Source organism: Thermobia domestica, chromosome 10 (assembly GCF_964235325.1).
Source record: "Thermobia domestica chromosome 10, izTheDome1.hap1.1, whole genome shotgun sequence".
NCBI lineage: Eukaryota > Metazoa > Arthropoda > Insecta > Zygentoma > Lepismatidae > Thermobia > Thermobia domestica.
The window spans coordinates 152,656,638-152,668,649 of NC_137463.1; the positions used below are offsets into that span (position 1 = coordinate 152,656,638).

General features: G+C 37.8%; 1 protein-coding gene across 4 annotated transcripts in view; it reads right to left on the reverse strand.

Moving 5' to 3' along the window:
- The window catches only part of Atg13 (Autophagy-related 13), a 101,215-nt gene that overhangs the window by 14,492 nt on the left and 74,711 nt on the right, over positions 1-12,012 (reverse strand). The window lies entirely within an intron of this gene.

Consider the following 12,012-nt stretch of genomic DNA (forward strand, 5'->3'; position numbering starts at 1 on the left):
TAAAATAAGGTTTTATTGGTCAAAATTGGGTTTCATTGGGTAATATTGGATTTTATTAAATTTTGAACTTACATTTAAAGCCATATTCTTACGTAATGTATCATTTAAGCATATGCGTTCTACTGTACACATGAAACTATGGAATTCGCTTGCGAGATCGCGGTAGTTCACGTTTGGTGCAGATTCCTAGTTCGATTCCAGCTTCCACCAAGCGCGTTTTGCGATGGACAAACATTATGTGCATGGGTTTTCTCGAGGTTCTCCCATTTCCTACCACTTTCGTCTTGCCACGATTGTTATCCATGTCATCACAGTTTTCCTTAGCCCTGGTGCATAATCATGAGACATTGAACTTAGAAGTAACAAAAAAGCACAAAGTATTCGTGAAGTCCCATACGCGTTTCGTGGAACCATTCTACATCATTGACATTCGCTTATATTTCGATTTCTAGAAAGAAGAAAGTACACAGTTTTCTAGAGTAACAAAGAGATGGAAATCTTATGTAATACAGAATAGGAACAAAACCCCTCTTACACTTATGATTCAAACCCTTGAGCCAGCCGTCCTGAATTTCACTTAAAACACGCCAGGCAAATACTGAGATAGTACCTCAATTTCAGGAGCCAGAGATAAAAAAAAAATTGGCTTTATCTAAAGGATGTTGTTTTTTTAAAGGAAATAAAACAGTTCTTTTTAAGAAATGAAATGTTGAAAATGGATTTTTTCTAATTTTCAGTTGCCAATTTGGTTTCTTACAATAGATTTTACGGTTAAAGGGTTTTTGTAACATAAAATAATTGTATTGTGCTTCACATATTCCATCAGATACGCAAGAAGAATCACGGAGTTTCACGATCTGATTGCCGTTAAGTTGAGAAGATAGAGGTGTATCTTTAGTAATTTACTTTCTCAAGCGTTTTCGATTTGTAATTAATTGACACATGGAGAAAGAATTTTACTTTTATAGTCATACACATGTAACAAAAACAAAGGAAATGTAGCCGTATTACTTTTGATTCCATACTAGCTTAAGTGTCCGTTCTTTGCACAGGAAGAATCAGATTCAAGGAAACTGTTTGAGCCTCCTCTACACCCTTAGGATACTCATATCAATGAAAGTGTAGTAAGAGATTCTATTTCTGTCATGAATTTTTAATCCCTTCTCCTTTAGGATACGTTCTTTAAGTTACATGATAATATCTCAGCTTGAAGTAGGTTCTAAAACTCATTTCAAACTGTTCAACCATTTTCTGTGACGCGATTACAAACAACGGACATCGTCGATTTAAATGTGAAGAAATAAATTATAGAAAACACCCTCTTTCCTCTTTCAAAATTGAAATTTTTAAAAGCAGGAAGTGACGTGTCCTCTTACTTTTAGTGAGGTATTAATATACCGAATTTCATCTTCCTAACTTAACGTGCTCGCGAGACATTGTAATTCCTGGATGAAATTTTGAACCCGCTTTAGTTCCTTTATTATATGCCCTTTAATCAAAGTAACAAATAAATAAATAATAATGAACTATGTTCAAAAATTCATTTCAAACTGATCAACTCTTTACCCGTGATGCGATCACAAACAACAGACACATTCACTTTCAATGGAAACAAAGGAATTATGGAAAATCACCCCTCTTCTTAAAAACACTGTATTACGGAAACTCTCAAAAACACTCGGGCACGCGTCCACTTACTTTTAATGGGAAGTTTACATAAAAAGTGTCATCTTCCTAAATTGACAAAACCGTGAGATACTAAGATTTTCACATAGATTTTGACCCTCCGCTCCCCCCATAAAACATGCATTTTAATCAAAGTAATCTGATTAAAAACCTAGTTCGAGGTACGTGATAACTGCAATCCAAAAATTCATTAACCGTTTTCTTGTGTTGCACCCACAAACAAGATTCCTTTCATTTTCATATAATAGATTACAGTTGAACAGAGTTACAACAAATTTGATCGAGCGCAAACAAAATTCATCATGAAAGATTCCCAAACCTTTTTTGTTCCAATGGTATTCTGTTTTGGTGGTAAATGCATATTATAAGCCAATTTTGAAAGTAGGCTTACACTAAGAAATACGATTAAAGAAAGTAATTATACTCATATTAAGATTATTTCAATCCGTTTTGAAGTACATTTTTTTGAGATGGGCTGTTTTGGGTTTTATTGTAGGTTTTACCCCAGTCCCCCCCCCCGCTAAGAAAAAACACACTGGAGAATTTTGAGCTGGGGAAAATTCCAATAACCCTGATTTTGAGATACTCTTTTGTTCGTAAACTGGTTCAAAAGTTGATGAATTGTGACCACTCCACGAATCTAATAACAAAATGGACTTGCATTAGACGCTGGGAGAAAAACCTATTAAAAGCATGATTTCACAAGACCTGATGTTAATTTTCCCGAATTTGATGCTTCTACAAGGCTATTTTCAGATTAAATGAGGTTGTTTTTGACTATAGTGCCAAATGTTCCATTCTTTTCTTGCAGAACAATTAACAACGGTGATATCAAAACACAATTTGCAGAAATTAAAGGCTGTATGGCGTAGTTATGAGTCATAGACTTCATTGGCTGTGTCACACTTCCTAGTGTTGGTGTCCCTGTAAACGTTATAGTGAGAGGTGCAGAGACTCACTTTAATCAAGCATCCCATTAAAACAAGTACAGAAAGTGGTTTCAAATCAGTCTGCAACCCCCTCGCAGCAACCTCTGCCAACTATAATTGTTTTCGGCTAACTGCAGAGCATTTCAAACCAGAAGACTTTTTTTTTTTATATATATATATAATTGTAATTTAGGAATACAAATAAGCAACAAAATTTTACTCGCCCAAGAAGAAAGTTACTAGCCCGCATCACACAATAGAAATCATTTACTTACCTTCGATATTATATTAAATACTCGCCCGCACCGACGAACCGCTCGCCCCGGGCGAGTGGTTATTTGCATCCCTGTTGTAATCACTATATTGGATCCACCATTTTGAATTTTGTAATTTTGACATCAGATTCTGAATAAGCTGTCCTAAACCCTTAGCGATATGTTTTCTTCTACATTAAATGACTATTTCATGTCTATGCTTGACAGGGGTGTAGCCAAGGGGGGGCCCATCGGGGCCGGGCCCCCCCAAATGGTTTCCTGCCCCCCCAAATGACCAGCTTTTAAAACATCATAGTAAAATTACCTCGCTTCATTCATTTAAAAGTAACAAATTTTATTGACAATTAATAATTTATGGTAAAATAGTAAGGAGAAATATTGTTTTTTCTCCATACCGATCGAAAAATAGTATAGTATCTCTTCCTTATACCGATCGAAAAATAAGATACTTTTTTTTGTGACAGCAGATTACACAATTTACTGCGATTTATATGCTTTAACAAGTATATTTTTATATGCTTTAACAAGTGTTTTAAAAGACATAGAGGATGGAAAATTTAGTGAGAAACAATGCTTTTATTCAATTTGGATTTCATTCGCTCTCTCTTTTATTTCTACTCAGTGTAATAAAATATTTTTTTTTAAGTCACGAATAATAAATATTTTTGTCAGGAAACCGTAAAGAAATTAAGTGAAATTTCAAAGAAAATCAATCTTGTGTAGATATGTTCTGTATACAAGGTCTTAAATTTAAAGGTAACCAAGAAAAGTTTTGTTGCTTTTTCACCCACCACCGTCGAACAATGATATGTCACCTAACCTGGAAGATCAAAAATAGTCCCCATCAGCATCGACGACCTTCTGAAAACGTACTGGAAGGCCATGGAATCCATTGCGGTAGAACTTGGTGGGCCTTGAAACGAAGAAAGTATCAGGTGCATTTTGGACTTTTACTAGGGATTTGAACTGGCGTCCTCTAAGGTGATTGTTCAAAGAATGGAACAGGTAATAATCGGACGGTGCAATACCCGGGAAATATAGTGGTGTCAATATTGTTTCCCATCCAAGGCGGAAAATGGTGTCCTGAGTCATCTTAACCACGTGGGACTTTGCGTTGTCCCGTAAACGAGGACCCATTTGCAATTCAGAAGCGATGGCTCCAGAGTTTTAAGTTTTTGTTGAGCACAGCTCAACTGCTGACACTACACAGTTGCATTGATACTCTGACCACCTGGTAGCAGTTCCCGATGCACGATGCACCAAACACACAGAAGGACCTTATTCTGGTACAGTGCTGGTTTCGGCTGTTTTGAAATCGGTTCATGGGATGCTAACCAATGATGAGAGCGCCGTGGAGCTTTGTATAGGATACACTTTTTATCACATGTCAACGCCCTGTCCAGAAATAGCTCCGAAACAGTAAATAAACACAGGCGACTGCCGCGTTTCCTTCTGGCCCGGAGTCAAAATATGTGAGACCCATTGACACAACTTGTAGTGCTTCACAAGTTGATGGATGTGCTGCCGAATGGTTTCTCCACACACTGCATTGTAGCCCCAGTTCCTCTTTGTACATGTGATACGTGATCGTACACGTGTACATGTGATACGTCTTCCGGCACGTGATGTTTTCGGGTGTTTCGTCATCGTCCTTAAACTTGTTAAACCATCGCTGCAATGTCCGCGTCGTCACGACACCCTCACCAAAGGCCTGGCATATCTTCTGTCCCACTACAGCGGCGTTTGACCTCCATTTGAACTCGTTCAGCATACATGCTCTTATGACGCTCTGTGGATGTCCCATGTTTCCTCTGTCTTTACGCAAGTTTACGGTGTGTCTGAATTGCCACAACCAGATAGTATGTTGGATATACCCACACCAACAATTGACGTTCGCCTTATCTCCACTCGCATTCAACTCACGATGTGAGGTCCAATTGAACACAGACTTCCACGAAAAGGGACAGAACTTTCTTGGTTACCTTTATAGTTATGCACAAAAGTATAGCGTTTTTTCCCGGGCAGTAGTTCTTGATTAAGCATAATAAAAACCATCTTGAATATAATTTATGGATAATAATAATAATAATGATAATAATAATAATAATAATAATAATAATAATAATAATAATAATAATAATAATAATAATAATAATAATAATAATAATAATAATAATAAGCTAAAATAGTGTCTTTAGTTTTCCAGAAGAAAACTAAAATTTTCCTTTCTTTCAGGCCTCAAAAAACACTAGCAGCAACACTTTTTTTTTTTTTGGCTTTGTACATTGTAGCTGGCCCCCCCTCAAAAACGACGGGCCCCCCCTACACAAACCTGCTGGTTACACCCTTGATGCTTGAAGACCACTCCTAAGGTTCAAAGGGTCATTTCAACCCTTAATTCGTACCATTGCCGAAATAAATAAAATAAAATTATATATATATATATATATATATATATATATATATATATATATATGTATATGTATATGTAAAAACGTGTCGATTATCTTCCGATGTTCTACAAGTATACAAAGTTTTCATTCAAATCGGTGAGTTACACTTCCGTAAGTCTCTTTGTTAGATGCTTCCCAATACTACTATGTAGATGTGGGTAAGCCTATCAAACACATCGAAGGACCTATACATTCACAGTACACAAGCTACCATGACTCACACTTGTATTACACGTGCTAGAACGTAATTTGTGCGTACTAAGAAAATGTACTGATATCGTATATTAAAATTTTAAAGGTGTACTTTAACACGGTTTTAGGTAATAATCCGAAAATTTAAGTCATTTGACATTATTTAAGACGATTTTGAAGTCATATTTACCAAATTTGATTCAGGGTAGTATCTTTGATCTGCTGACATCTACCTATCTTTTAATCTTACGTTAACTTGAAACAGTTGATATTTCTTTTCAAAGACATCTAGGAACCTACACATTTGAATAAATCATAACTTGATTCAGATGAATCATAAAATTCCCTTCCAAAATATTATTATTCATAATTTTATACTTATCCAAGAGAGCGATATGCACCACCTAAATTAATAAAAGTATGCACCTATAGTTCTACCTTTCAGGGTCCTAACATTCAATGTAATATAAGCTATAATACAGGGTGAGTCAAAAGTCCTTGGACACCTGAATAAGTTTGAAAATCGACGGGAAAAGTAAAAAGTGATGATGGGAACAGAGGTTTGATGAGAGGCCGCAACTTTTGGAGTGTATGTCATTCATGGCTGCCATCTTGAAATTCGCCATTTTGGATTCAAGTCATTTTTTTTAAAATGGGAAGGACGTATATGACACATCAAATAACACTAGCTTGAGCTCAGGAATTTAGTGGTGTAATTTTTTTCTACCTTGTACAGTTTAGAAGTTATTAATGTTCAAAGGTGGGAAATTACCTTGATACTGACCCAGTTCTCTCTTTGTTCCAGGTGATTTAAAATGGGTCTGACACGCGAAGAGAAGATCGAAATCATCCTTATATCAGGGGAACGCAGATACCGAGCAATAGCAGCTGACTACAACAGACGGCACCCAGACAGAGAACTGGTATCGCACAACACGGTGGCTCACGTGATCACCAAATTCCGGGAGACGAGCTGTTCAAGATAGGGCACGTAGTGGGCGACCAAAGACTGCCACCAATGAGGAAACTGCAACGGCGGTTGTTGCGTCGTTTGTGGAAAGTCTAAACGAAGTACCCGTCGTGTGTCCCTAGTATGTGCAATAAGCCAATCCTCCGTTGTCCGGATGTTGCACGCCAATCAGTGGCATCCTTACAAGCTGCACATGCAACAAACTGAACGAGGATGACCCTGATCGCCGGTTGGAGTTCTCCATGTGGGCTACTGAACAACACGAACTGGATCCTGCGTTTGCCAAGGGCATACTGTTCGGAGACGAGGCGTATTTCACTTTGAACGGGGAGGTTAATCGACATAATTGTCGATACTGGTGTGACGCAAATCCGAACTGGGTTGACCCGAGTCGAGAACATAGTCCAGCGAAGGTGATGGTGTGGTGTGGCATATGGGACACCCGCATCATTGGGCCATTTTTCATTTAAAACACCTTAACTGCACCACAGTATCTGATGTTGCTGCAGGACCTTGTGTTCCCTGCCACACTGAATGCTGACGGCATTTTCCCATCTTATTTTCAGCACGATGGAGCCCCTCCACACTATGGACTTGGTGTCCGTGAATGGTTGGATGAACAACTGCCAGGGAAGTGGATTGGTCACCGTGGTCCCGTGGAGTGGCCGCCCAGATCCCCTGACTTAACGCCCCTTGATTTTTATCTATGAGGACATCTTAAGCAGACAGTGTATGCTGAGACAATCCGTGATTTGAGACACCTGGAGGAACGCATCCAACAAGCCTGTGACGGAATTTCATGAGACATTTTCCTCCGTGTGCAGTCAAAGTGGTTGCGGCGACTACAGTTGTGCATTGCACGGGATGGACAACACGTACAACATGTGTTCTAGCATACAGTATCAAGGTAATTTCCCACCTTTGAACATTAATAACTTCTAAACTGTACAAGATAGAAAAAAAATTGCACCATTAAATTCCTGAGCTCAAGCTAGTGTTATTTGATGTGTGATACACCCCTTCCCATTTTTTAAAAAATAACTTGAATCCAAAATGGCGGCCATGAATGACATACACTCCAAAAGTTGTGGCCCCTCATCAAACCTCTGTTCCCATCATCAGTTTTTACTTTTCCCGTCGATTTTCAAACTTATGCAGGTATCCAAGGACTTTCGACTCACCCTGTATAATTCCCAAATAAAAGAATGAATGACTCATAGCGTTCTCCTTCCAAATATTTTTGACAATTTTAACGAACAAGATAGACCACAAACTAAATGAAGCATGAACTCCTAGTACTATTTTTCAGAGACCTCACTCAATCTATTACAAGCTATGCAGTTCCAAATTAATACAAATTGCTAAAATATATAAAACAGTAATTATGTCTGTTGTGCTACACGGTTGGGAACGAAATAGTAACTTACTTTGAGAGAAGAACAGATACTGAAAGTATTTGAAAATAAAATCCTGAGGTCAAGAGGTACGGGAATGAGGAATAGAGAGACCTTCATAACGAGGAACTGTACAATTTATACCGTTACTTAACATTGTTAGGGTCATTAAATCTAGGAGATTCATATGGGCAAGTCATGCAGCCAGAATAGAACAAAGTAGGAATGCTTTGAAAATTTTAATTAGAAACCTAATCGATAGAGGATATTTAGATGCAGATGGGAAAACAATGTTAGGATGGACCTCACAGAAATAGGTATATAAAGTAGAAACTGGATTTAGTTGGTTAAGGTTAAAAGTCTATAGAGAGCTTTTGCGAATGCGGCACTAAATCTTAGGGTTTCATAGGCCTACCCCTACTCCTTGTCTTCTTTTTCACGACAAATATTTAAAAACGCTGAAACACGTGTTTAATTATATTAAACAAAAAGTCTAAAAATTTCATGTATCTAATAAACTTAACGGATTCTGAGATACGGACATCTTATTGTATTAACTGCAACCCCCTGTCCCTTTCCTTCCATCTCTTTTCTTCCCTTCTGAGAGAAATATTATAAAAAGAAATGCTGAAACGCATGTCTAATTATTTTTAAATCAAAAGTCTTAATAGCAACCTTCATCTCTGTATACTTAAGGGGTTCTGAGATATTGACATATTATAATAATTGCAACTCCCCACTCTTCTCTACATAGAATTTCCAAAATTCCATCATTAGTGCCAATAATATGATAATGCTAGACCATATGTGCATGCATAAATTTTACAATTACATTCTCTTCATCAGTATTTGCTGGTTCACCAAAAAGCGTTCATTTCAACAGCGCCTCTATGAAACGTGCACTTACAGCATAGCGTAGGATCCGAACAGCGCCGTAACTTAGACATTCTTCTGGGGGGCATTAATACGCGTATTTGGGCCCCCTAGAAAAAGTTGTTTTTCTAATTCTTAGGCCCCATCTTACTCTTTATGAGCCCCCCGAAACCTATGGGCCCTCCCGCACGGCAAAGTCTGCGGGGCCGTTAGTTACGCCACTGGGCCCGTTCCACACATGACAAATTAATTAACGTAACAATATTGACAAATCAAAGCCATACGACTAAATATTATTTCTAGAGCCCCTAATAGTAGACTTTTTTACTGAAATGGGCCCACCACTCATTTTTATGTACCTCTTGTGTGCTGTTTTGTTTATGTAATGTAGTGAACCTGTTTGATGCTTCATTTATAATTTCATGTTTGTATCCCATATGGAGTAAGAAAATTTTGTCTTAAAATGGGCCCCTCAAACGGCAGGGAGCTCCTCTGGGGGGCAGTTGCCCCCTGCCCCTCACAAGTTACAGCCCTGGATCCGAACCACATGAACTATTGTATCTCTTGGGAGTCTCTCACACAGAAGATCCGTATAACAACTGAGGCTCACAGACTAAATGGGAAATTACCCATAACTGTAATCACTGTGTCCAAGTTTCAAATCAAATTCTGAAGTGTAATGCTCATCAGTATTTTGTCTTTCTGCACCAATTATATTAACTGATAAGAGATCAATAAGCTGCCTTATCGTCACCAAGTACATAAAATGACCATCTATTTAAATTGTAGAAGTCTTGTTTATGGTAGCACAAATTTAAGAAGTTCTTACAATTCTTATACTGCGCTGCATAGGTGTCTGTAAAATATTCAATATTTGTTAATCCCCTTAATAAATTATAATACGACTTCTTGTGATTTAAACAATGAAAAACGTTGATCTTCACTTTTGTAATAAGCATAAAGAAGTATAAATTATTAGATTATTTTTATTTTGGGAAGGTTCTGCAAATGAGATTTTACAAAAAAAATCAGTTTTACATCCCACGGTTATCCCATATAGGCTAATGGAGATGGTGATGGTGAGAATGAATGAAATGGTGGAATGAAGAAAGTAGGAAGAAACGGGAGAATCCCGAGGAAACCTATGCACACGGTGTTTGTCTACCACAAAACTCACTTGGCGCGAGCTGGCATCGTGCCAAGGATCCCATGCACCAGAGATGAACACTACCACTGAGCCACCGCGGCCTCATGAGATTCTACACATGGCTATTACAGACTTTCAAGTACTGATTTTTAAAAATTGTAAGATATATTTTTCGCAGAAACTTTTCATTTCCTTAATGGAGTTTTCATAGATGACTTTAAAACTTACCTGTAAAAAATATTAAACGGTTTTAATGATAGAGCAATTTATTTTTTATACATTATATGTTCACTCGTTTCTACTAAGTTAAATATTTTGCATTACCTAATTCCACAAATAGCAATCAATAAAACGCTCTACAAGTATGCTTTACATAATAAAATAAAAATCATGGCTATCTTCATCCGTCTTCTATACCTACTTTTGTTTCGCTGTGCACTTACCAATAAAATCATAGCTTGGTAGATGACTGACAAACTTTAACGAGCTATAACTTAAAAACACTGCAGCCCCAGAAAATCTAAAATCTTGCTATATTCCCTTACTGCTAAAAACTTGCTATAATAATTAAAAAACTGCCAAAATATCATAAAGATCGCTGTTCGGTGTGACGTGGAATGACCCTAGTGTAACTGCCCTCTAACTTGTTCTTTGGTGTTAAGTTCCATCATTCAGAAAGCGTTTTAAAATACTTCCAGGGTGACAATATTTCATTCTTTCCACCATATTGGAGTGTGAACACAAAGTTTTTATCCCAAAGTACCTACTAGAGTTATAAACTGTATTAAGTCATAGGTTTTCATGCATTATATTTATACACGCCACGTTACGATAAAATTAAAGCCATGATAGCATAGTCGGCTGCAAAGATTAGTTAGAAGAAAAAAATGATAATAAAGAATGTCTTGTTCGAAAATTTTAATAGTATGCTCAGTGTTTCTAGATGATAAATGCACTTCGAGTAATGCATAGATAAATAATTTTATTAAACTTACGAGGGACGTTCAGTATCCTCTAATACTCGCCTCCTTCTCCCTCATATAGAGCCATAATTTTAGCATGTGTAGAAAGTAGACACTTTATAATCGCTTTATGTCGAAATGTAAGACGTACTTTTTTCTTTACAAGTGTCGGTAGTAGAACATCTGTAAGAACGTGGTGAAAATGAAAAATACTGAGGTTCATGCTGCTATGAATTACTTGAAATTACAAATGAGAAACCGAAAGAAATTCATGAGGATTTGATACAAGCATCAGACGAACCTGCTTAATCATTTCCCACCCAACTGTTGCGAGATGGTGCCGGGAGTTCAACTATGGTAGTTATGCGAAGATGTCCATACAAGTGAGCCACCAGAAACAGTAACCACAGAGAACAACATCGAGATCTTTCACATGGTTACCGCAGACAGACGAATCACCACCAGGAACTTCGCAGAGAGTAAAGAGTTGATTTGATTTTGAGTTTAACGTCCCTTTCAGCAGCGAGGCTATATGAGACGTGGACCTACTGATTAACGTGGAATCCGAACCACATGAGCTCCCGCCGGGAATCGAACCCGGGTCTCAGAGTAAAGGGTTGTCAACCGGCATAGCACATAGTATCTTAACCAATTATTTGAGTATGAAGGAAGTTTGGTCAAGACAAGTACGCGAAACCTGATGGGTTCCGAATGGAAGAGCACACTAGATCAACAATCCCAAAGAAATTTCGTGTTCTGGGATCCCAAGTGAATACTGCTTTCGCATTATCTGGAACATGGAACCACAAGTACGGGCCATGTTATGCTGCCCTTATGTGAAACTTACAAGCTGCAATTAAAAGCAAGAGAGGAGGAATGTTGACACGTAGAGTGCTGTGCATCAGGACAATGCTGCCGTCCATCAGTATTGACTAGCTGCAATTCAAATAACTGGATTTGAATTGGTAGCTCATTCCCCTATTCGCCTTACCTAGCCATAACCGACTTCCACTTGTATCCAGATTTCAAGTGTGTCCATAGACAGGGATTTTGGGATGACAATGCCATCATGGATGCTGTGAATGTATGGTTTCAGGAGCAAGAGAACATCATCTTCTAACAGAATGCAGA